This window comes from Schistocerca nitens, chromosome 5, assembly GCF_023898315.1.
Source record: "Schistocerca nitens isolate TAMUIC-IGC-003100 chromosome 5, iqSchNite1.1, whole genome shotgun sequence".
Lineage (NCBI taxonomy): Eukaryota > Metazoa > Arthropoda > Insecta > Orthoptera > Acrididae > Schistocerca > Schistocerca nitens.
Genome location: NC_064618.1, coordinates 622021574 through 622044763, shown reverse-complemented (window position 1 = coordinate 622044763; position 23190 = coordinate 622021574).

The window sequence follows — 23190 nt, the reverse complement described above, 5'->3', positions numbered from 1 at the left end:
CAATCTGATGCATTGCTTGAGACTATGAGATCAAACGAAGCTGACATCAGGTATCATGGATTCCTTGGAGAATTAAGTCGCAGGCTGGCTGGGTGGGCATTCGCAAAAAAGTTACATTTGGCCTTTTGTCACAGCATCCTCTAGGTGGCTATACTGTGAACTACTACTCAGCCTGCATTGGGCTGCCTACATCATCATATGGGTAGCAGCATGTGGACGAATTTGCTTGTGTTCTCAAACATCTGTGTATACAAGTCCTCAGATATACCATGTCCTCAATTACCAGCACTCCTGCATTGGCAGATGATGCATGCAATGACGCTAGTGCGTTTTTCTTTTTTTTTCGTCACATACGTTTAGCAGTGGTGAATGTTTCAAGAGAGCTTTCTTGTCTACAAAATCTTCAGTCAATTTGATGAGATATTTTCCATCAAATATAGAAATGAACCATAGAAATCAATCTAGTGAAATCTATCAGTCAAAAGTGTGTTAATATTTCCAGAAGGGACTGGAAAACTCAAGCGTTGTGGGATTGAGGCAGTAAAGGGTTCTGACCTAACTGCTCCTGTATGCACCAACAGGTAAGAGTGGACGTATCGCAGTTAGGCAATAGCCCATCAACATTTTCATATGAAAAGTGGCGCAGTGTTTGCAGGAGGAGAGAGGGAGGAGTCAGGAGGGCTGGAGATTTTCCAGGAAAGGGAAAGTTGGTTATAACTGAACTGGGGAGGGAATGACGAGAAAGTGTCTCAGAATCGGCTTCCCTTTTCCCAGAGGTTTGAAGGAGGAGAGGAAGAGAAGGGTTTGGGGCTTTTTCAAAAGGATGGGTTATCCCCAGGGGGTCGTAAATCAATTAGCATAACAACAAGTTAAGGGAGGGAGGAGCAGAACAATCTTCCTCTGAAAATATGCTTGCATCTGAGTGTATGCAACCCGCACAACCGACGTGGCATAGTACTCTCTTTACCCCAATATTATTGACTTATTCTTGATATCAGTTTAAGTATGCTAGGCTTGAAAATGTCTTTGGTGGGAAATATTAATTAACTGTGGAATCAACAAACAAGTAAATGGCTCTTGATTGGAATAAAGTTAGCGTCGGCACGGAAGAATGAATGGTAACCTGGGTTGAAATCACTTAGCTGTACACAGTTTCGACTTCAAGTCGCTGTTAATTGCTGATTAGTGTCTCTGCTGTTTCATGACCACTATATTTAATGTGATTTCACAGCAACAAATTGGTGAGTCTTTACCCTTTGTCGCTTTAAAATATCGTTAGTTAAATTATAACTGTTAGATCAATACAGTTTGTTAAGTGACAACTACATGAAATTCTGACATTATACAAATGTAATTTTAATTTGAAGTGTATCTGTAAGAGAACTGTTAAAATGAAAATGGATTTAATCCATGTGACACATGTTGTCTATAAGAGTTTATTTGTGACGATGCTCAGCAGCAGTAGAATGTTAGCTGACAGAGGACACTGTGATTGCAAAGGTGTGTGTTCTGCAGCTTCCTACCTCAGATGACAACTGCAAGATCTCGGGTGCCGACGCTCCGTTGTCTCGCCGATCGCTAGTCCGTCAGAATAGACCATAAATAAAATATTACTGGTCCAAAAGCAGAACGGGGCAGGAGCGCAAATTTTCAGAAACAACGGTGGACGGCCGACCGAACATCGACCCTATGGGTAGTCCACCTGTTTAGTTTTCAATTAACCAAAATTAAAACGTTCAGGAGCTCAACCGTCCCTTAGATTTCAAAACAGTTTTGAGCACACCAAACCGTCCACAGAGAGATCACTGCTGCAAACGAAGATAGTCAGTTACACTCGTAACAATGCAACATAGCTCACCATCGCTCCTCAACAGTCTATTCGTAACATTATCCACAGATATTAATTATCCTAAAGGGCCGAAGATCCTAAAATTACCTCAAAGTTACATAAATTTGTGCAGTTAACACCACATGTTAAACAATACAGATTCTACGTTATACCACAGTCTGTCATAATACTCGAGACACTCCACCTCGTGTTTGTTACATACAGAGACAACAGCGACTCAGCGGCCACCAAACGACACGTCTAAATACAATATTGGATGAGCCGGATTACTAAAGTTTACATTGAATGTAAAACAGGTTTGACAATAGAGAGTGTATGTAGCGCCGTGAAAATCGACAATAACTAAAAAATGACACAACATTTGTCATTATTTAGTTTCCAAAGACGCTGGGAAGTGCAAAACGTTACATTGAAGAACAGTTTCGTTAAGATTCTCTAGTAACATATAGTTGTTTACTGAATAAGTTTGTTTCACTTCAGTGACAAACAATTGCTAGTAAACACTAGAAGACCTGTCCTTTTGCAGAAAGAGGTCCTATATCTACCCAACGAAGTGGACTCACGTTCGCTACGCTGTTAGCGAAACCGGTGAATGTGGCGCTTAAGAAACATTTATGGAATGTAATACCTACATTATTTAACTTAGCAAATAAGTCGCCAGAACTGCAGCTTAAGGAAAACCACACAGAAATGACAAGAAGCCGTCAAAAGCAGTGATACTGTTTCCCAACACAGAAGACACCAATTCCACAATTGTTGCCAAAATGAACTCACGAACGGCAAGAATCATCAACATGTTTGCTTTTGAAGCAAAAGTAAACACATTTACAAAAATATTCCTGTTCTACGAAGTTAAGTGAAGTTTAAGAATGGGCGAATCATTAGGCTCTAGAAAGAAAGTACCTATGTTAATAACAATAGCCAACAACAGAAATACACTACTGGTAATTAAAATTGCTTCACCAAGAAGAAATGCAGATGATCAAAGGGTATTCATTGGACAAATATATTATACTAGAACTATCATGTGATTACATTTTCACGCAGTTTGGGTGCATAGATCCTGAGAAATCAGTACCCAGAACAACCACCTCTGGCCGTAATAACGGCTTTGATAGGCCTGGGCATTAAGTCAGACAGAGCTTGGATGAAGTGTAGGGGTTCCCAGGGATCGAATGAAGGGTACAGCCACGAGTCGTAACACATCTCTACTGTTCATAGTACCGTCAATGCCAACAAGGGGTGACCGAGACGTGTAACCAGTGGCACCCCATACCATCACGCCGGGTGATCCGCCAGTATGGCGATGTCGAACACACGCTTCCAATGTGCGTTCACCGCGATGTCGCCAAACACGGATGCGACCATCATGATGCTGTAAACAGAACCTGGATTCATCCGAATAAATGACGTTTTGGCATTCGTACACCCAGGTTCGTCGTTGAGTACACCATCGCAGGCGCTCCTGTCTGTGATGCAGCGTCAAAGGTAACCTCAGCGATGGTATCCGAGCTGATAGTCCATGCTGCTGCAAACGTCGTCGAACTGTTCGTGCATATGGTTGTTGTCTTGCAAACGTCCCCATCTGTTGCCTCAGGGATCGAGACGTGGCTGCACGATCCGTTACAGCCATGCAGACAAGATGCCGGTCATCTCGACTGCTATTGATACGAGGCCGTTGGGATCCAGCACGGCGTTCCATATTACCTTCCTGAACCCACCGATTCCATATTCTGCTAACAGTCATTGGATCTCGACCAACGCGAGCAGCAATGTCGCGATACGATAAACCGCAATCTCGATAGGCTACAATCCGACCTTTATCAAAGTCGGAAACGTGATGGTACGCATTTATCCTCCTTACACGAGGCATCACAACAACGTTTCACCAGGCAACGACAGTCAACTGCTGTTTGTGTATGAGAAATCGGTTGGAAACTTTCCTCATGTCAGCACGTTGTAGGTGTCGCCACCGGCGCTAGCCTTGTGTGAATGCTCTGAAAAGCTAATCATTTGCATACCACAGCATCATCTTTCTGTCGGTTAAATCTCGCGTCTGTAGCACGTCATCTTCGTGGTGTAACAATTTTAGTGGCCTGGAGTGTATATGCTTTTCATGCATGAAATGTGTGTTTATATTCTCTTGCTTTCAGATGAATAAGCTACAAATGTACATTTATTCGAAATTATTTCTTCATGAGTAAGTTTTAGATAATGTCATTTAATCAGTGTGATTAGCCTGTTTTTACGTGTATTTCACGATAATTCATGGGTGTTGGTAATATGCGTCCACAAGGAACGCAGAAATATAACAAAATAAAGTCAGAAAATAATTAAAAACGAATATTGGACTTACCACACACATGACTGTCTGCTTTCTCATCTCTTGGAGCGCTAACGTCGCTCCACCTTTCTAACAGTAACAACTTTCGCACCAGAGAGTGCCCTGGCCGTATGTACTAGACTGTGGTAATACATTGCATAGCATCTGTACACACAAATTCATTACAATACGAGACCAGCAAAGTTAACAGAGAAAAAAAGCACAGAAAAGAAAAGAAATACATGCTGACTTCATTAATGTTTTACAGACCTCTAAACGAGTAGTTGCAGTACATGTACAATACAATAACATATTGCAAGTAAGCTCGTTCCACAATCTCAAGTATTTATCAACGCTTTCGCATCAGCCATAAATAAACAGGTATCCTATGGAAACCGTCAAACACAGGTACACTCATAGCTGCAAAAGTACTACAGTCGGCGTATGTTGATCTCTGACAGCTGCAGTGGGCTGGATGGGGTAGATTCACAAGACTTTTGATTCGGTAAACATCTTTATGGCAACACCTCAATGTTTTCATATCTGCTGTTAGAACATCGCAGTTGATTGCTGGCAACAGTGCTGCTTGCTGTCAGGGATCATCTTACACCGTCTCGACTACAGATTACTAGTCAAACACGGTCAACGGTATAGTCAGTCAGGGTAACTTTTTGCCTGTCAGGGTATTTTTTGCAGCTGTTATTATTTTTGTTTCGAAAGGCTACTGCTCCACCTACTTGAAGTATTTTGTTCTAAAAGTGACAGTTTTATTGCCTCTATGATCACAAGTTACTATCCCAGTTGTCTTTCCCTCTTCTTACAAGCTCTCAGGACTGTGATTGTGTTTTTAATTGCACTGGTTGTGAAGAGAGCTTTTGTTGACAGTGATTTAAATTGAACAATGCCAGGGCTATACAAATGTCTTGATATTTAAAAGTAAACCTGCAATATAGAATTAATAGTGTTTGTTCTTTATTCTTATTAACACCTTGTTTCCTTCTGGCATGATCTGAATTTGCCCAGAGCACTAGATATAGCAAAAATACTATGTTTTTTAAAGAATGGCTTGAAGTTGCCCCAAATGACATGTAACTTTGTACCAGTATGAAAACAGAAAGTTTACGTTAATAGGGCCTAGTTTGAGTACATTTTCACTTTCCCAAGCACTCAGTATCTACAGATGTAAAATCTTACGATGTCTATTGCGACGTATAAATTATTTTACGTCCAGTACTTTCAAAAAATGAAAAAAAGTGGATACTAAGCTATTCCGATTGACCACAGCAAAGGCGGATGGAGAATATCGGTTCCAACTGTAGAGATAGTGGAAGAACGTAATGGAATAAACCACAAAACATCATTTCGGCCCAGTAATTCTTGGAGATTAATTTATATAGTACATAACAAAAATTCATTATTAAAATGTAAAAGTCGCTCAAAGAAACTATAACCACAGGTGACAACTCAGATTGGGCAACCCACCACTGCATTATTATCGCAATTACTATCGTTAATTATTGTTATTATCGATTATTCCGCTTGAGGAGAGCGTGTGAACGTCGGCCAGTCACAGTTTCACTTCCTTTTCTTCTTTTCATTTCTTCCCAAAACCTCTTCATTAATTCACTGTGTTTTTCATTCCTTTCATCTGTCCATTCTCCCTGTTATTTCTTTCTATGAGACTTGTTAAAGTTCCTTGTTTTTGATTCTAATTTAGAGCGTTTTTCTTCTGAAATTTTCAATTGTTGCAGGTCTTCTTGGTCAAATTGGTCGTCGTTTTCTTGCATTAAAGACGTTAAAAATTTTCTTTCTGAGTGTTTTCATCCACCCTACTTAGGTTTCTATAGAACTGTAGGCGTCATTTCCATAAGTTGTCTGTGACGTTTTCTGTGTGTTCGTAGAGTTCCTTTATAGGTCGTCTGACCTTCCCGTCCTGAACCGCGCTGTAGATTTTTCTAAGAATTTTTCGTTCCTGGTTTCTCAACATCATGACTTTTTGTCGTGCCTTTAATAGGTTTCGTTTCTGCCTTGTGCAAGGCTTCTGGTAAAACGACCGTGTTGTAATGCCATAGTTTTACATTAATATATAGTGCGCTTTTGTTGTAGTGATTACATGTCAGTTCGTACGCCTTTCTAAATCTGAATATTCCTTCTGTGTTGCAGATTATGTTCAGTCATGTGGGTTGGACGGTGTCTCCTATGTACCTGAAGTGAATGAGCGGTGAGATTTTTCCAAACTGTGTTTTCAGTGGAAGCTAATTTGATGTCCATGTACTGAGTATTTTTCATCGGAAATTTGGAGTCTGGTTTTATAGACATTTCCTGTAGTTTATCTTAGCTGTACCTTCGCTCCATCTTCGTTGTTTGTTACTATAGCTAGGTCATCAGAAAAGGATGATGGTTTCACAGTGACTCCTTTTCCTTTCTTTTTCCAGGTTGGTTACGTTTCATATGCTTTTTCATTCTCAGATTATCTTTACCAGTGTGATGCTGAATAAGATCTCCTTGTCCGACTCTTGTTTGAATTTCGAATGAGTTTGAATTTCTCGCATGAATCTCATTTTTGTGGTTGTTTCTGATAAATCGTCCTGGATGATGGTTCTAGTCTTTCTATCGACTCATATTTCCTCTAGGCTATTAAACAGCGTTTGTCTGTATGTGGGTCCGCTTGCGGCTCGAGTCGGTTCAGCAAAGCTTTAGAGATGATTTTATAATTAACTGGTAGAAGTGACATTCGTCTGTGAGTGTTCGTATCTGTTTTGTCTCCTTTCGTGTGGTGTGGGTGTTTATTATTATTATTATTACCTTTCCTTTCTCAGACGTTATGTCTGTTTGAAAACGGAAAGTCACGCGGACCTTGATCAAGCGTGACTTCCTTTTAACTGTACGGTATATGTTATATTGCATTTAGGAACTTTCGGGTAATTGAACATGTATCAATAATTACAGATTTCTGTAGTTGTATATACACGTTTGGATGTAGCTGTATTGCGTTGATGTACTGGTGGATATTGCGTGGTATGACTCCCGTAGTTGCTAGTACAATTGGTATAATGTCAACTTTATCCTGATGCCACATGTTCTTGACTTCCTCAGCCAGTTGGATGTATTTTTCAATTTTTTCTCCTGTTTTCTTCTGTATATTTGTTGTATTGGGTATGTATATTTCGATTAGTTGTGTTAATTTCTTCTTTTTATTGGTGAGTATGATGTCCGGTTTGTTATGTGGTGTTGCTTTATTTGTTATAATGGTTCTGTTCTAGTGTAATTTGTATTCATCATTCTCCAGTACATTCATTTTGTGGTGCGTACTTGTATGTGGGTACGTGTTGTTTTATTAGTTTATGTTGTATGACAAGTTGTTGATGTATTATTTTTGCTACATTGTCATGTCTTCTGGTGTATTTTGTATTTGCTAGTATTGTATATCCGCTTGTGATGTGATCTGTTTCTATTTGTTGTTTGCAAAGTCTGCATTTGTTGTGGTATTGGGCTCTTCAATAATATGCTTGCTGTAATATCTGGTGTTTATTGTTTGATCCTGTATTGCAATCATGAATCCTTCCGTCTCACTGTATATATTGCCTTTTCTTAGCCATGTGTTGGATGCGTCTTGATTGATGTGTGGCTGTGTTAGGTGATACGGGTGCTTGCCACATAGTGTTTTCTTTTCCCAATTTACTTTCTTCGTATCTGTTGATGTTTGTTTTTGTTCTTAGTATACAAAGAAAAAGGTTTATCTGTTGTAACAACACAGGTACCATAACTCTTATTTGGTATTACACCAATTGAAAACGTACGAAATACTATAATATCTCTCATTATAGCTCTCAAGTCCACTGTTAGAACTAGAGCGCGATCCAGCGGGGCCCTAGCGGCAGCGAGTGGAACTCGTTTCAACGTCACCCGCCTTGCGCAACATTATGCGACGTGTAAAGACAGCCATTAGACAGACGCTCTTATCAGCAGCTAAATAAAATTTCCAGTGCGGCAACGCCCTTCCGGCGTGCGCTGAATGGCTGGCTGGGCGCTCTTATCAGCAGCCACAACCGCTGGGGCCCAGTCTCGCTCGTGAGGCAACAGCATGCTCATTCGACTCGAGACAGCGGCACAGTATAGACAGCCATGCCTTACCGCAGCAGCAGCAGAAGATACAGAAGGAGAATGAGACTTCCAGTGTACAAGAATGTAGATACATTTGACCTTACACCAAAGCCAACTGGACAACAGCCTTGGTTTGATGCGGCCGGCCACGAATTCCTTTCCTGTGCTAACCTCTTCATCTCAGAGTAGCACTTGCAACCTACGTCCTCAATTATTTGCTTGACATATTCCAGTCTCTATCGTCCTCTACAGTTTTTGCCCTCTACAGCTCCCTCTAGTACCATGGAAGTCATTCCCTCGTGTCTTAGCAGATGTCCTATCATCCTGTCCCTTCTCCTTATCAGTGTTTTCCACATATTCCTTTCTTCTATGATTCTATGTAGAACCTCCTCATTCCTTATTTTATCAGTCCACCTAATTTTCAACATTCGTCTATAGCACCACATCTCAAATGCTTCGATTCTCTTCTGTTCCGGTTTTCCCACAGTCCATGTTTCACTACTGTACTCCAGACGTACATCCTCAGAAATTTCTTCCTCAAATTAAGGCCGGTATTTGATATTAGTAGACTTCTCTTGGCCAGAAATGCCTTTTTTGCCATAGCGAGTCTGCTTTTGATGTCCTCCTTGCTCCGTCCGTCGTTGGTTATTTTACTGCCTAGCTGGCAGAATTCCTTAACTTCATTGACTTCATGACCATCAATCCTGAGGTTAAGTTTCTCTCTGTTCTCATTTCTACCACTTCTCATTACCTACATCTTTCTCCGATTTACTCTCAAACCATACTGTGTACTCATTAGACTGTTCATTCCGTTCAGCAGATCATTTAATTCTTCTTCACTTTCACTCAGGATAGCAATGTCATCAGCGAATCGTATCATTGATATCCTTTCACCTTGTATTTTAATTCCACTCCTGAACCTTTCTTTTATTTCCATCATTGCTTCCTCGATATACAGATTGAAGAGTGGGGGCGAAAGGCTACAGCCTTGTCTTACACCCTTCTCAATACGAGCACATCGTTCTTGATCGTCCACTCTTATTATTCCCTCTTGGTTGTTGTACATATTGTATATGACACGTCTCTCCCTATAGCTTACCCCTACTTTTTTCAGAATCTCGAATAGCTTGCACCATTTTATATTGTCGAACGTTTTTTCCAGGTCGACAAATCCTATGAAAGTGTCTTCATTTTTCTTTAGCCTTGCTTCTATTAGCCGTTATGTCAGAATTGCCTCTCTCGTCCCTTTGCTTTTCCTAAAGCCAAACTGATCGTCACCTAGCGCCTTCTCAATTTTCTTTTCCATTCTTCTGTATATTATTCTTGCAAGCAGCTTCGATGCGTGAGGTGCTAAGCTGATTGTGCGATAATTCTCGCACTTGTCAGCTCTTGCCGTCTTCGGAATTGTGTGGATGATGCTTTTACGAAACTCAGCTGGTATGTCGCCAGACTCATATATTCTACACACCAACGTGAATAGTCGTTTTGTTGCCACTTCCCCCAAGGATTTTAGAAATTCTGATGGAATGTTATCTATCCCTTCTGCCTTATTTGACCGTAAGTCCTCCAAAGCTCTTTTAAATTCTGATTCTAATACTGATCCCTATCTCTTCTAAAATAAACTCCTGCTTCTTATTCTATCACATCAGACAAATCTTCACCCTCATAGAGGCTTTCAATGTATTCTTTCCACCTATCTGCTCTCTCCTCTTCATTTAACAGTGGAATTCCCGTTGCACTCTTAATGTTACCACCGTTGCTTTTAATGTCACCAAAGGTTGTTTTGACTCTCCTGTATGCTGAGTCTGTCCTTCCGACAATCATATCTTTTTCGATGTCTTCACATTTTTCCTGCAGTTATTTCGTCTTAGCCTTCCGGCACTTCCTATTTATTTCATTCCTCAGCGACTCGTATTTCTGTATTCCTGATTTTCCCGGAACATGTTTGTACTTCCTCCTTTCATCAATCAACTGAAGTATTTCTTCTGTTACCCATGGTTTCTTCGCAGCTACCTTCTTTGTACCTATGTTTTCCTTCCCAACTTCTGTGATGGCCCTTCTTAGAGATGTCCATACCTCTTCAACTGTACTGCCTACTGCGCTATTCCTTACTGCTGTATCTATAGCGTTAGAGAACTTCAAACGTATCTCGTCATTCCTTAGTACTTCCGTATCCCTCTTCTTTGGGTATTGATTCTTCCTGACTAATGTCTTGAACTTCAGCCTACTCTTCATCACTACTACATTGTGATCTGAGTCTATATCTGCTCCTGGGTACTCCTTACAATCTAGTACCTGATTTCGGAATCTCTGTCTGACCATGATGTAATCTAATTGAAATCTTCCCGTATCTCCCGGCCTTTTCCAAGTACACCTCCTCGTCTTGTGATTCTTGAACAGGGTATTGAACAGGGTATTGAAACTTGTTACAGAACTCAATCAGTCTTTCTCCTCTTTCATTCCTTGTCCGAAGCCCATGTTCTCCTGTAACCTTTTCTTCTACTCCTTCCCCTACAACTGCATTCCAGTCGCCCATGACTATTAGATTTTCGTCCCCCTTTACATACTGCAATACCCTTTCAATATCCTCACACACTTTCTCTATCTGTTCATCTTCAGCTTGCGACGCCGGTATGTATAACTGAACTATCGTTGTCGGTGTTGGTCTGCTGTCGATTCTGATTAGAACAACCTGGTCACTGAACTGTTCACAGTAACACACCCTCTGTCCTACCTTCCTATTCATAACGAATCCTACACCTGTTGTACCATTTTCTGCTGCTGTTGATATTACCCGATACTCATCTGACCACAAATCCTTGTCTTCCTTCCACTTCACTTCACTGACCCCTACTATATCTAGATTGAGCCTTTGCATTTCCCTTTTCAGATTTTCTAGTTTCCCCTACCACGTTCAAGCTTCTTACATTCCACGCCCCGACTCGTAGAACTTTATCCTTTCGTTGATTATTCAATCTTTTTCTCATGGTAACCTCCCCCTTGGCAGTCCCCTCCCGGAGATCAGAATGGGGGACTATTCCGGAATCTTTCGTCAATGGAGAGATCATCATGACACTTCTTCAATTACAGGCCACATGTCCTGTGGTTACACGTTACGTGTCTTTAATGCAGTGGTTTCCATTGCCTTCTGCATCCTCATGTCGTTGATCATTGCTGATTCTTCCGCCTTTAGGGGCAATTTCCCACCCCTAGGACAAGAGAGTGCCCTGAACCTCTATCTGCTCCTGCGACCTGTTTGACAAGGCCGTTGGAAGAATGAGGCTGACTTATTATGCCACAAGTCTTCGGCCGCCAATGCTGATTATTTATCAAAATTTAAGCGGTGGCGGGGATCGAACCCGCGACCGAAGACGTTTTGATTATGAATCAAAGACGCTGCCCCTTGACCACTGGTGACCTGTTGATGTGTGATCTGAAGGGTTGTAGAAGTGGTTATTAAATTGCAGTGGTGTAGCCTATGTATTTATATGAGTGATTGCTTTGTGTATTTTTCTAGTTTCTGCTCGTTCTATAAAGAATTCTGTTAAATTGTCTTCCTGTCCATAATGTACGTTTTTTATGTCGATAAATCCCCTTCCTCCTTCCTTTCTGCTTAATGTGAATCTTTCTGTTGCTGAATGTATATGATGTATTCTATATTTGTGGCATTGTGATCGTGTAAGTGTATGGAGTGCTTCTAGGTCTGTGTTATTCCATTTCACTATTCCAAATGAGTACGTCAATATTGGTATAGCATAAGTGTTTATAGCTTTTGTCTTGTTCCTTGGTGTCATTTCTGTTTTCAGTATTTTTGTTAGTCTTTGTCTATATTTTTGTTTTAGTTCTTTAATATTTGAATTATCTATTCCTATTCTGTGTCTGTATCCTAGATATTAATAGGCAACTGTTTTTTCCATCGCTTCTATGCAGTCGCTGTGGTTATCCAATAAGTAATCTTGTTGAGTGTGTTTTCCCTTGACTATGCTATTTTTCTTACATTTGTCTGTTCTGAAAGCCATATTTATATCATTGCTGAATACATCTGTTATCTTTAGTAATTGGTTGGGTTGTTGATTTGTTGCTGCCAGTAGTTTTAGAGCATCCATGTATAGCAAATGTGTGATTTTGTGTTGGTATCTTCCATTAATATCATATCCATCATTTGTATTAATTAGCATGTTGGATAGTGGGTTCAGAGCAAGGCAGAACCAGAAAGGACTCAATGAGTCTCCTTGGTATATTCCACGCTTAATCTGTATTGGCTGTGATGTGATATAATTTGAATTTGTTTGGATATTAAGTGTGGTTTTCCAATTTTTCATTACTATGTTTAGGAACTGTATCAATTTAGGATCTACTTTGTAGATTTCCAATATTTGTAGTAACCATGACTGAGGAACACTATCAAAAGCTTTTTGGTAATCAATGTATACATAATGAAGTGACCTTTGTTTGGTTTTAGCTTGATATGTCACCTCTGCATCTATTATCAGTTGCTCTTTACATCCTCGTGCTCCTTTGCAGCAGCGTTTTTTTTTCTTGATTTATAATTTTGTTCAGTGTTGTATGTCTCAATTTCTGTGTGATGACTGAAGTTAATATTTTGTATATTGTTGGTAAGCATGTTATGGGGCGATATTTTGCTGGGTTTGCTGTGTCAGTTTGATCTTTAGGTTTCAGATAAGTTATTCCATGTGTAAATGTATCAGGGATTGTGTACGGGTCTGCAATGCAACTGTTAAATGATTTAGTTAGATGTGAATGTGTCGAGGTGAACTTCTTTAGCCTGAAATTGGCTATTTTATCTATTCCAGGGGCTTTACAATTGTGCTTAGAATTAATTGCTCGGGTGACTTCGTATTGCAAAATTATCACTTCAGGCATTTGTGGTATCATCTTGTATGTGTCTGTTTCTGCTTGTTCCACCGTGATGTCTGTTATGTTGTACCAGGTATGACCATATGTTGCTCCAGAAGTGTTCCATGTATGTTATGTTTGGTGGATTGCCTATTTTAATGTGTGTGTTATCTATTGTCTGGCAAAATTTCTTTTCGTTTGTGTTGAATGTTTGGTTTTGTTTCCTTCTGTTTTCACATTTTTTGGATCTTCTAAGTCGTTTGGCCAATGCTTGTAATTTCTGCTTCTTTTCATCTAATTGCTCTATCGCTTCTTGTGAGATTTTACCTAACCTTTTTCGTTTTTTGTCTGATATTTCATTTCTTATAAATTGTGTTAGCTGTCCGATGTCTTTTCTCAGGTTTTCTATTTTAATCTGTAGCCTGTGTTGCCATGCTGGTTTTGTGGGTTTCTTCTGTGTGTTGGTTGTTTCTGATCTCTGCCTAGTGTGTATATTTAGTGTAGTGAGTGCTCCTATATAGACCATTAGTTTTAACTCTTCCATAGTTGTATTTTCATTTATTTTGTTGTGTATGATTGTGTTGATAGTTGTTATTGTTGTTTCGACTTGTGGGTTATTTGGTGGTCTATGCAAGAATGGTCTAATGTCTGTATGTGTGTCTTTGTATTCTATATATGTCAGCTGAAGTTTTTCTTCTATATCTAAGATGTATGTCAGTTCCTGTCCTATTTGTGCTTGTTCTGGTGGCTGTCTTAAGATTTTGTTTTCCTCTGATTGTTTAATTGATGCGCGGTGTTCTTTGTTTGTTTGCTCTGGGATGTTTGAGTCCATTACTGTATTTTCTTCTTCTTATGATTGCACATTATTTTGTTCCAGTATTTGTTGTACTTGTTTTTTGATGTTTTCTAATTCTGACTGGGGTATCCTGTTATTTTTGATTATTACACGGATCTGATCAGCTAGTCATTGTTCTGTTAAAAATTTTAATTCTGGGTATCTGGTAATAAATGTTGTGTATACTTGTGATCTGTATCCAGTTGTGTGGGTTCCTAAGTTTGTTGCTTGGTTATAACAGAACATGAGGTGTCGGTTAACTTCATGTGACCATCTCATCCTCTGTCTTTGTTTTCCTTCTAGAGTGGTAGCAGGAAGATTATCCTGCAAAACACCTCTATTTGGATTTAAATCATTTTCCGTGTGGCTAGCAGTGTCGTTACCATTGTGGACGGGCATAGGGCTCAAGCGTCGTCCCCGACCATGACAGCGCTTGTTCGAGGCTTCATTAGTTCTGTCCTGAACCAACTAACCCTGTTAGTGGTTTGTTCTTTTCGTCGCCTTTTACGACTGGCAGAACATACCGGAGGCCTATTCTTTTCCCGGGCCTCCACGAGGTTTATTATTATTATTATTATTATTATTTTATTATTATTATTATTAATGATATTGCTTATGTCGCTCATTCACTAAACACACGGTGATTTTAACTCACCGAGAATGTCTGATGAGCTGTAAAGAAAGCCTGAAGGCTCTAATGTAGCCAGGTGAAATAATGGCATAAATAAATCTTGTCATTCTCCTTTCACGAAACCGGGATAGCAAAGTCGTTATCTAAGACACTGTTACTTGTTTTATAGCTAACTGTTTAACTTCAGAAGAGGAAAGCTGGTGAACGCTCGATGTTTGTGCGTCAGTTTCAGTAGCTAGAAAAAAAAGAAAAAAGAAGAAGGTGTGGTGTCTTGCCCTCTCGTCACTAGTAGAGTGCCTACACAACAATTTCAAACAAACAACATAAGTAGTTTTATTTCCAGAAAAGCAAATTGACAATACTTAGCTTTTGCTATATTAAATGTCGCTAGCGAGAGGAAACATGAAAACAACACTGTTCTTGCTATACACCAAGTCCAAGGAATCACTTGATGTAGATCTGTACAGCGGAACACTCATCACGTTGCTGACTCGGGCCGATCGTGTGCGGATGAGGCTAGCAGGAGCTGTGTTTATATGCAGCTGTTGCAGGGGGCGCACCTGGCACGGCGCGGTCCGATTCCGCGCACCATTGGTCGCTGATTCTTCACTGCCTTCTCTGGTCTTTCGTTTCGCCTCTTCGTCCCGGCGTTTGTGGTTACGCCAGAATAGAAAGGGTGATTAGAGATTAGTGTATCGACAAAGGAAAACTAAGACGGAGTGCAACCTCTGGTTGGCTTAGCATGGGGGAGGAAAATCGGCCTCAGGCTTTGTGTCTGTGTGAAATCTTATGGGACTTCGCTTCTAAAGTCATCAGTCCCTAAGCTTACACACTACTTAACCTAAATTATCCTAAGAACAAACACACACACACACACACACACACACACACACCCGTGCCCGAGGGAGGACTCGAACCCCCGCCGGGGCAGCCGCACAGTCCATGACTGCAGCGCCTAAAACCGCTCGGCTAATCCCACGCGGCACCTCACGCTTTCATAGGAACCATCCAACCGACGTACGGAAACAGCGGAATCTGGATGATCGGACGGAATTTTGAGCCCTCCTCGTGAGCACTGGTTTCTTGTATCTTGTGCCAATCGTTAAAAACAAGAACAAAAGTCTCTAGGCATTTCACAACGTAAAGTCAGTCCGTAATCAATGTTAAGGCTTTTAAGTAAACACTAGTTGAATATATAAACATGTGTAACGAGAATTTAGTTCCCAAAAACTAATCTGCACTCCTTAACATTGCTAAAGCTCCCAGATATTGTCGGATTTATTAATCAGACAGAGACGTCATGTGCCTAGTGAAGACTGTTTCCTTGGAGTCGGTGAACTGTGCATAGAAACAAAATTTCAAAAGTCAGTACTCACCTTAACAGAATGAAGTTCAGCTGACTGATTAATCGTATAGTAAAAATACCGTCAACGCCAAATGTTTTGCCGTTACTGCCGTAAACAACGCATTAACATCTACTGACGTTATTACAGATACCGAATGTAAACGTTCACAGAGAGAGTGTTACAGGGCCTTAGTGTTTAGTATGTATGCTTACAGAAGACTGTAACAAAATGCAGAAAGACCTGCAAAGGATAGACAAATTGGTGATAGAGTCTGCATTTGTCCCACAGTGTAAGCAGACAATGTGCATAGGTAGATCCACTAATGATATTACTGCCTATAAATCACTGTAAGCACAAATAGGTTTGCAGTATGTAATGGTAAACATTCGAAACTGGAACGACCACATTAACGTATTTGCAGGAAAAGTAGATGCCACGCTATGACTCATTGGAATAATCTTGAGCAAAAAAAATGGTTCAAATGGCTCTGAGCACTATGGGACTCAACTGCTGAGGTCATTAGTCCCCTAGAACTTAGAACTAGTTAAACCTAACTAACCTAAGGACATCACAAACACCCATGCCCGAGGCAGGATTCGAACCTGCGACCGTAGCGGTCTTGCGGTTCCAGACTGCAGCGCCTTTAACCGCACGGCCACTTCGGCCGGCCTCTTGAGCAAAGACAGTCCACCCATCAAAAAGTGAATCAAGGAACAACGATTACTGAATAATGTTCGCTAGTCTGTGATTCTTAAAAGGATTAATAAAAGTGATACACAAGATCGAATGAGGAGTGGCGAATTTCATAATGTTAATTTGATAAGCGCGACACCGTCAACGAGATATACGTCCAGCTCCATTAGCAGAAGTTACAAGACACTCATTGTACATCACTACATCACTGAGAACTTTACAAACACGTTAGCTTGTCTAAATTTTAGACTTATTAGTGTGGCATCTAGGGAGTGTCAACTTTTTTTGGGAGGAATTATAATGAGAAATACAGAACATATCCTAAAAGCTGGATTGTAGCTAAGGCAAGGACATAACTTGTCGACTTGACGCTGAAGGGCATTTTAATCAGCAAATCAACAAAACAAGTTTGTTTGCGTGGCCATACTCTGCAGCAAGCACAGAAATATTTGTTTCGTAAAAAAGTTGCAGCAAGAAAAGGCGGTTTTATTTACATAACAAATAAGTCAACAAAATCTTGCGAAAATTCCAAGATAACCTCTGCGAAAAAGCTTTTCTCAGGCTGGGAAATGCTGCATCAAAATCTAAATAAAAACGCCAACATTCATAATCAAACAAGGGTAACATTTTGTTTTACGGGATATTTACGAATATGACGTCGTTTATCTGACTATTTGTGTTCTGTACATATGTCATTCAAGTTTTGGAAATGTGCAAACCTTGATACGCTGCTGTTGTTGACATAGCTAAAGGCTTAACAAGTCATCCTCTTCAACGGTCTGAATATTTTTAGCCACAGTTTTGTTACCCTGTGTACAGAACATTAGTTTGTCAACGGCAGTTCGACGCCGTAGATAAATTTGCTGTCTTCCCATTCATCGCTTGTCAATGCGACCACTTACTTCGGCCTTTTGAGAGAATACTGGGAAAATATAGGCGGTGCATTCTGGAGTACTGTTCGGGTGTTTAGGACTTCCGGAACGTCGGATTAAAGGGAGACATCGACTCAATTCAGACGTGTGCTACTAGAACTGTTAGCAGTAGATTTGATGAACAACAGTACGATTCTACTACCACCAATGTGCATTTCATTTGTGGGCCATGAAAACAAGGTTAGAGACATTATGTCTCGTACGGACACGCGCTTGACAGTCGTTTACCTCTCGCTCTACTTGCGAGGGGAACGGGAAAGGAAATGCCTAAAAGGTCCCCTCCGTCATACACCGTACGATGGATGCAGATTCTCCATCGTTGGTAGCGCAATGGAACTTAAAACAATATTGTCGCTTATGGCAGGTTCTCAATATACGAAAAATAATCGAGAAATCACAAGAGTTCTGAATTCTTGTTTTTATCGGCTTCCTTGACTATAGAAAAGCCTGTAACCCGGTTGTCTGGGTAAAGTTATGACATGCTTACAGAGTTCAATGTCGCTCCAAACTTCATAGCACCGATCAGAAGTCTACGCTATAATCACCTAGCAGCTGTGAAAACAATTTATGGCACGTCTGATCTCTTCAGTGTTTCGAAAAGTGTCTGACAGGGCTGTTTTGTATCACCCCAGTTGTACAACGTCTATGCAGAACGTATTAAAAGGATTGATCTATCTTGATAGTCTTACGGCATCTCAATTGGTGGTAGTACTATTAATAACCTCCGACTTGAAATAACGCCCAGATTTTAGCCATCAGCGAAGCTACTACTAACGGAAGTATAGGATTGAGCCGTGAGACTCGGCTGCTTGCGCCATCTTTCGCTGCTTGTTAAGTCTGGGCGGCAGGTCGTCTTTGCGCAGCTCAGAGGTGTGGTTAGGAGCCGCGGGAGTGAGGAACGGACACCGAATAACAGCGGATGTCTCCTGCCAGTTACAGCTATGACGTCTGAGGTGGCGAGCCGGAGTGGTGTTCCTGCGGTGTCGTATCGCCGCGAATAAGCTGAGGACGTGCTGCAGTGACCTCCCCGCATTTTCCCTGGGAAGCGGCTAGTGCGTTCCACCGGACGGTATTTCCTCACCTCGACAGTTGCTAATGGCTAGTTCTCTTCTCAATTGGTCATGGTGAGAGCATAACGTCGCATTTGCGAGGTATTTGTGATAGACTGTATCTTAGATTGGATTATCTAATGTGACCACCTACAGCTGCTAGCTTTCTTGTTCCTAATTTAAGCTGAACTAAATGTATTCAACATCTACATCTACATCCATACTCCACAAACCACGCGACGGTGTGTGGCGGAGGGTACTTTGAGTACCTGTATCGGTTCTCCCTTCTATTCCACTCTCGTTTTGCTCGTGGAAAGAAAGATTGTCGGTATGCCTCTGTGTGGGTTCTAATCTCTCTGATTTTATCCTCATGGTCTCTTCGAGAGATATACGTAGGAAGGAGCAATATACTGCTTGACTCCTCGGTGAAGGTATGTTCTCGAAACTTCAACAAAAGCCCGTACCGAGCTACTGAGCGTCTCTCCTGCAGAGTCTTCCACTGGAGTTTATCTATCATCTCCGTAACGCTTTCGCGATTACTAAATGATCCTGTAACGAAGCGCGCTGCTCTCCGTTGGATCTTCTTTATCTCTTCTACCAACCCTACCTGGTACGGATCCCACACTGGTGAGCAATATTCAAGCAGTGGGAGAACAAGTGTACTGTAACCTACTTCCTTTGTTTTCGGATTCCATTTCCTTAGGATTCTTCCAATGAATCTCAGTCTGGCATCTTCTAACATTCTGCGTGGTTTCTGTCTGTTCTAAGTCGTGTCTCTCTACCACTTTCGCGCAACGACGCTCTGAGCGTGTTTTTTAGGGAATCGACTAGTTTGAACCTGGGACCTGTTGCTGGTAAGGAGGCGCCAGACCACACAAGACATGTAGAATTCAGAAGAGGTCAGTGAGACTAGCGATGATATAACCATATACTTAATGATTTCAACGTCAGCTCCACTGCACTCCCTGTAAAATAATCTTAATACTAACTAAATTTAGTGGAAGGGATTCAAGGCTTTCCTATTTTTGGTTAGCTGGTAAGATAACGTCGAAAAAGCAGTTAAGCTTACCATTGGCAATTTTATTCTACTCACAAAACATAGTTTATAAATTGCACTATTGATAAAAGGAAATGTTTTAATACAGGATGATAAAAACCAACTGCGTTCAACAAAAATGTGAACGAATATTCCCTGAATGGGTTTCCAGGTTCTACAATGGATCGAAGGATGACCTATGCCATATTACATCTATAATCTAGATTTAAGTTAAGTTTCATAAAAGAGAAAACTATCAAAATGGTCTACAGTGACCCTCAATCATCTTTAATTACTTATCTAACTTGTCGAAAATTACAGTGGCTGATATGGCTTCTCAGTAATTATAGAACAGAAAAATCATCGCATTTCAGATTTTAACTTACGTAGCAAATGTGAATACCATGAGCTTCAATTGACGATCGACACTAGTATTACGTAAAAAGGGGATGTAACAGATGAGAACCGAGCGAGGCGGACTCGCACTCGGTAAGACGTCGGTTCAATCCCGCGTCCGGCCATCCTGATTTAGGTTTTCCGTGATTTCCCTAAATCGCTCCAGGCAAATGCCGGGATGGTTCCTTTCAAAGGGCACAGTCGACTTCCTTCCCCGTCTTTCTCTAATCCGCTGAGACCGATGACCTCACTGTCTGGTCTCCTTCCCCAAAAAAACAACAACAATGTAACAGATGAGACTTTTGCAGTTCTGAGTGAAGCCTTATGCGCTCAAAAATGCGGCATCGCGTGCGTTCATTACCTTGTCGGTGTTTGTCAGGGGGCGGCGGGCGGCACAGCTCCACGCACCTCGCCGTCTAGGAAGCAACTCTCTCCTAACTTCTCCTTACTACAATTTACCGAAGTTGGTTTAAAATAAAAACTATCTGGCTGTGATTTCATCTGACCAATCAGGGTCAGAATGTTAACCTTAAGCTCCGCCTACAAAAATTCTGTCTATCCAATGAGAAACGTTATACTTTTCGTGGTGGGGCAATGTTTTTAACATTTGCAACGTAACAGAGACGCGAAAAAGTCTCACACTAAAACTTGCAGCTGGTGTGGCCCTTTTAGTGTTATCGTAAGATCTATACTGTTCTTCTGGAGGCCTCTATCTTTTAACATGGGCTGGGGGGGGGTGGTCCTGGTGGCTGGCTGGCGACGTGGGTGTCCGTCCATTATCGTAGGGCCTTCTAGCTTAACACGGTTCTGCTCTCGGCTTCTGTTCTCGTTTCTTCCCTCAGAACTGCGTCTGTTTCACGGTGGGAAGGTATGACATGCATTTAGGCGTTCTTTAGTTAGTCTGTGGTATTCCATTTGCTCACTTGTTGATCGTATTACTTTGGTTAATTTAATGTCAGGATTTATTCGGGGCTATGTGACATACTGCCGGATTTGCTTATGTCAGGGTTTTCATGGAAGGTGTTGGATTTGCCTGACACCTTACAATCTGCTTTACCGACGATCAACTTTATATTATCATTCCATTTTAAATCACTCCTAATGTCTACTCCCAGATAATTTATGTAATTAACTGCTCCCAGTTGCTGACTTGCAATATTGTAGCTAAATGATAAAGGATCTTTCTTTCTATGTATCCGCAGCACATTACATTTGTCTACATTGAGATTCAATTGCCAATCATTCCACCATTCGTCAATACGTTGCAGATCCTCCTGCATTTCAGTACAATTTTTCATTGTTACAATCTCTCGATATACTACAGCATCATCCGCATAAAGCCTCAGTGAAGTTCCGATGTTACCCACAAGGTCATTTATGTATATTGTGAATAGCAACGGTCCTATGACACTCCCCTGCGGCACACCTCAAATCACTCTTACTTCGGAAGACTTCTCTCCATTGAGAATGACATGCTGCGTTCCATTATCTCCTAGATAACTATTCAATCGAGTCACACAATTGGTCTGATAGTCCATATGCTCCTACTTTGTTCATTAAACGACTGTGGGGAACTGTATCGAACGCCTTGCGTAAGTCAAGAAACACGACATCTACCTGCGAACCCGTGTCTGTGGCCCTAGTCTCTAGTATTAAAGTATGCTGGCGAGCTGCATATCCTCATTGTCTTAATTTGTTGAATTTATGGCCACTCCTGATAGCATGGCTATTCTATGAATGAACTAAAGTTTGTAGCAGTTGTTCACTGGAGAGCCAAAGTAACTGATACACCTGCCTGATATCGTGTAGGGCTCCCGCGAGCACGCAGAAGTGTCCAACAAGACGTGGCATGTACTCGACTAATGTCTCAACTAGTTCTGGTAGGAACCGCCATCATGAATCGTGCAGGGCTGTCCATAAATCCGTAAAAGTACCAGGATGTGGAGATCTCTTCTGAACGTTGCACGTTGGAAGGTGTCCCAGATGTGCTGAATACTGTTCGTATCTGGGGAGTTTGGTGGCCAGCGTAAGATGTTTAAACCCAGTAAAGTGTTCCTGTAGCCACTCTGTAGCTACTCAGGACGTGTCCTGCTGGAATTGCCCAAGTCAACCGGAATGCACAATGGACATGGATGGATGCAGGTTATCAGACAGGGTGCTTACGCACATTTCACCTGTCAGATTCGTATCTAGAGATATAAGGGGGGCCCATATCACTAACTGCACACGCCCCACACCATTACCCCACACCTTTACAGGGCTTCCATCACTTTGGGCAGTCCTCTGCTGAAATGCAGGGTCCATGGATTCGTGAAGCTGTCTTCATACCCGTACACGTCCATTCGCTCATTACAATTTGAAACGAGACTCATCCGACCAAGCAACATATTTCCATTCATCAACAGTCGAGTGTCGGTGTTGACGGGCCCCGACGAGGTATAAAGCTTTGTGTCGTGCAGTCATCAAGGGAACACGAGTGGGCCTTCAGCTCAGAAAGCCCATATCGATGTCGTTTCGTTGAATGGTTCACATGCTGACACTTATTGATGTACCAGCATAGAAATCTGCACTAGTTTGAGGAAGGGTTGCACTTCTGTCATGTTGAACGATACTCTTCAGTCGTAGTTAGTCCCTTTCTTGCAGGATTGTTTTCCGGCCCCAACGATCTCCGAGATTTCCTGGTGTTTTTCCGGACTCCTGCTATTCACGGTAGACTCATGAGGGGTCGCTCGGGAAAATCCCCGCTTCAGCGCTACCTCGGAGATGCTGTGTCCTATCACTAGTGCGCCGACTATAACAACACATTCAAATTCACTTAAATCTTGATAACCTGCGACTGTAGCAGAGTAACCGATCTAACAACTGTGCCAGACACTTGTGTTATATAGGCGTTGACGACAACAGCACCGTATTCTGCCAGTTTCCATATTTCTGGATTTGAATACAAATGCCTACACCAGTTTCTTTGGAGCTTCAGTGTATAAGGGTTAGTGTAGGCAACACAAGTGAAGCTTTGTTTAGCAATTAATGACTGTTTGTAGTTACTTTTCATGCAGATTTAAATCTGTGTCATGTATGATTAAGTCTTACCAGAGCACTGGTTGTTTTACTTCACACTATTGTTCTTAGACGGAAAGAG